This window comes from Marmota marmota, unplaced genomic scaffold (assembly GCF_001458135.2).
Source record: "Marmota marmota marmota unplaced genomic scaffold, marMar, whole genome shotgun sequence".
Classification (NCBI taxonomy): Eukaryota; Metazoa; Chordata; class Mammalia; order Rodentia; family Sciuridae; genus Marmota; species Marmota marmota.
In genome coordinates, this window is record NW_026000174.1 from 29,684,816 (window position 1) to 29,688,973 (window position 4,158).

The following is a 4,158-nucleotide window of genomic DNA, read 5'->3' on the forward strand; positions in this document are numbered from 1 at the left end:
GGCCGCTCCGTGCTCGGTGTATGCTCTGATAAGAGCAGGCTCCAAGCAGCAGTTTCCGCGGGCTCCTACGCCCTGGGCCAGGGCCGCTCCGGGAGCCGGAACTCGGCTGCTCCGTGCTCGGTGTATACTCTGATAAGAGCAGGCTCCAAGAAGCACTGAGGCACTGAGCCTGAGTAATCTGTCTGCAAGCCGCAGGCGAATGGCAGCCTGAAATTACCTGTTCTATGGCTGAATGAGCTGCGGTCAGTCGAAAACAGGGATGGTGACGTCAGCTCTCCAATATGGTGGCCGCTGGCCTCCTCTGTGGTCTGACTGGTGTGGAGAACCGCGATGGACCGCTTCCTTCCCCTGTCTCGAACCCAGAATTCAGCACTGAGTACGGCGCTTGCACGGCTGGCAGAAACTGCAGCGCTGTATCCCTGCGCTGCTGTCTCCTCGTTTCCCAGCGCGTGCTGCAGACTCTAGCCGCGGGGCGATTTGCTGAATAAGCAGTGTTACCCTCTGTGCAACAAATCTCTCGCGTTTGAGTCCCCGTAGCCGATCCTCGTGCGATGGAAATCCTTCCTCCAGGTTCCGGAGCACCCCACTATTGCTGGAAATTCCTAACAAGATAGCCTTTAGCAGTCCTGACTCGTCATACTCCCACACAGTGACGCGGCACACGGGGGCAATGCACTCCCCTCGCCGCCATCTTCCGCATTTTGTGGTTCTTGAGTCAAGTCCTATGGCTTGTCCAACTGTAGCCAGCTCTGTTTATGGAATAGCCATAGCTACCACAACTTCCCTTAGTAGAGGACTGAGGATGAGTTAGCTTCCTCAGATAAACGGAAGTGGGTATGAAACTGGGAATGCAAAAAAGCATGCTATGTGGAGTCTCTTCTAGTAAAATGGCTCTGTCCAGTTATCACCAGTAACAGTGGCAGTGGATCCAGAAGTAGGTATCCAGTGTCCAGTGTTGAGGGGCCCATGATGAAGGCACAAGGTCTGGGCCTAGTGGCAGCTGTGCTATCTTCATCAGATTAGCTCTAGGATATAATTTTGGGCTTCATTTCTGGCTGTGGAACCTCCAACCCTGGTTTCCCAGCCTGCCTGGAGATTCTGTGGACCACCAGTATCTTTAAATCAAGTTTTTTTCTGCATAGCTCAGTTGATTTCTGTTGCTTGTGAGAACAATGACTAATTCAGGGAACATGTTATAGAGAGGATCCAAGGGTTAAAAGGTAATTTTTCTGGCTTTGTTGATGGTGCCTCTCTCTCAAATAAATGAATCTAAGTAATTTGCCCAAGTTCAAAGAGTTGATGACGTACCCATTACTTGATACCTCTAATACCCTTCCAATAGACCTCCTGATTCTTAGCCTAGTTGATCTCCTTGTGAAAAATCTTAGGGACATCTACTCTTGCCTTACACTTGAGAGTCAATTAATAATTTTCTTAACTTGAAGGATGTTCTTGCCTGTAATTATTAGTTTATGGTATCTCAAATTCCATTTAATAGATCTGAAATATAACCATTTAGGTAAGATGGGATGGGAACCATCACAAAAATGGAGGAGTTGGCCTTAGATGAGATCTTGAATGATATCCATTGTTAATGGGGAAGAGTGTATATGGGTGTGCTCATCCATGGGAGGAGATGGAGGCCCATTGGTGAACAGAATTTATTGGTAATAACTCACTTTTCTCTCACACATAACATAAAGTAAGGAGGGGTGTCTCATAGGGGGCCAGGGAGGGAGAGCATGGGAGGATTAGATTAATTCTAGGTAGGGAAGAGGAGTGGGAGGGAAAAGGAGGGGGAAGGGGATAGCAAGGATGGTGGAATGTGATGGTCATCATTATACAAAGTACATGTATGAAGACTTGAATTGGGTGTCAACATACCTTATATACAAACAGAGATATGAAAAATTGTGGTATATGTGTATTAAGAATTGTAATGCAAAAAAGTGCATATATAATGGCATAAATTGGCGTGAACATACTTTGTATACAGAGATACAAAAAATTGTGCTCTGTATGTGTAATAAGGATTGTAATGCATTCCACTGTTGTTGTGTATTTTAAAAAATAAAATCAATAAAAAAGATTTAAAAAAAACATAAAATACCTAGGATAGAGCCTGACACATAGTAAATTCACATATCCTTTTCAAATCCTTGACACACATATATATTAATCCTTTTTTTTTAGTATCATGCCTTTGAAGTTTAAAACAGAATCTCTGCTATCATATAAATCTGCTAATATGGGGCTGGGGTTGTGGCTCAGTGGTAGAGCACTCGCCTAGCACGTGCGCGAGGCCCTGGGTTCGATCCTCAGCACCACATAAAAATAAATAAATAAATAAATAAAATATATTGTGTCCAACTACAACTAAAAAATCAATATTTTAAAAAAATCTGCTAATATAATTGGGATAATAATCTGCTATCATGATGACCTTAGATTAAGGTTTTTCACAACTCTTGTCAGGAAATCCAAGGGCCACTCATCCTTGTGAAAGGGAACTTTCCCAGGCTACAAATGGAACTTTGCCTTTTTCTCTAAAGAAATGTTCTTGGAAAAAAAAAAAAAGAAAGAAATGTTCTTGGGGGATCTAGTCCTACACACTGTTGCTGTCTTTCTTCTTCCTCTTCCTCTTTCCCTACCTTTCCCCTTCCTCCTTCTCCTCCCTTTTCTTCACTTTCTCTTCCTTTTCTTTCTCCTCCTCTTCCTACTTCTTTTTCTCCTCCTACTTCTTTTCAGTGCTGGGTATTGAATTCAAGGCCTCACACATGCTAGGCAAGAGCTCTACCATTGAGCTACATCTCCAGCCTGCTACCTTTTTTTCTTTGTTTTGGTATTGGGGATTGAACCCAGGGGCACTTTACCACTAAGTTACATCCCTAGTCTTTTTTCTTTTTTACTTTGAGACAATATCTCACTAAGTTGCTGAAGTTCTTGCTATATTGTTGAGGCTGGCCTTAAACTAGATCCTCCTTCCTCAGCCTCCCAGGTCACTGGGACACTGGACCACTGAGCCACATCCCCATCCCTATTTTGTATTTTATTTAGAGACAGGGTCTCACTGAGTTGCTTAGTGCATTGCTTTTGCTGAGGCTGGCTTTGAACTCGCTATCTTCCTCTTGCCTCCTGCCTGCTGGGATTACAGACCTGCACCACAGTGCCCGACATCTGCTACCATTTTTGATCATAGTATCTCACATTAACCAAAATAAATAAATAAATAAATAAGCCTTTGTATTCTCTTACTAACACAGGGAAAAGGCAATCAGACACTATAAAACTTCCATACTTTAAAAAATATATATACAAGCCTTCACAAATTTGCATGTTATTTTTGTGCAGAGGCCATGCTAATCTTCTCTGTATTGTTCCAATTTTGGTATATGTGCTTCTGAAATGAGCACAAACTTCCATACTTTTATGGAAGTGCATTTTCTGGGCTGACAAGATCATACTGTCCTCCAGCTTACCTAACTCCTGGGATGGCTTCCAAGTTTGGGTTCCAGGAGTTGCATAAGACCATATGCTCTGAGTGACTACTCAGAGTCTTCAGAGATTTTAGTTTTGGGATTTCTAGAAGATTTAGCAGCTACCAGGTGATTCCTAGAAGGTTTTACTCTTACCATTTGCCAATGTACCTAATGCTGTGACTATAATCAGGGAAGGACTCCATGCCTGGGGGACTCAGGGGCTATGTAGAAGTCTATGTTTGCTCTTAGCTTGCCTCTTTCCTTGCCAGATGGATATGATGGCATTACAAATAGAAAACACTGAAATGGTGGTGAGGAAGGGTATCAGACATTGCAGATAAATAAGTCTACTCAACCCAAGAGATCACTGGAGGATCCCTTCCTATGTTTAGGTAACAGGAGGTTGAGGAGGAGACAGGAGAAAAGGTTAGGGAGGAAGGAAGAAGTTGAGAATGTTCTAATAAGGAAGCTAAAGGAGGAAAGAGTGCCAACAGGGGCCTGCCCAACAGCATCACATTCTGCCAAGAGGCCAAGAAGGATAAAGAATACCTAAGGCAGATTTGATAAAGTGAGAAGTTACCAAGAGGAACACAGAGAAGGGCTTGGTGATAAGCCAATCAAGAAAGACTTTCTGCAAAGGAAAGAATTCAGTCTTGACAAATGTAAAGAATATAATTGA

At 43.1% G+C, this 4,158-nt stretch overlaps 1 non-coding gene across 1 annotated transcript; it reads right to left on the reverse strand.

Annotated features, from left to right (window-relative positions):
* Positions 1–3,306: 3,306 nt before the first annotated feature.
* Positions 3,307–3,413, reverse strand: LOC125612212. Its single transcript, XR_007342548.1, has one exon. It is a non-coding gene; the product is annotated as a U6 spliceosomal RNA (small nuclear RNA).
* Positions 3,414–4,158: the final 745 nt, after the last annotated feature.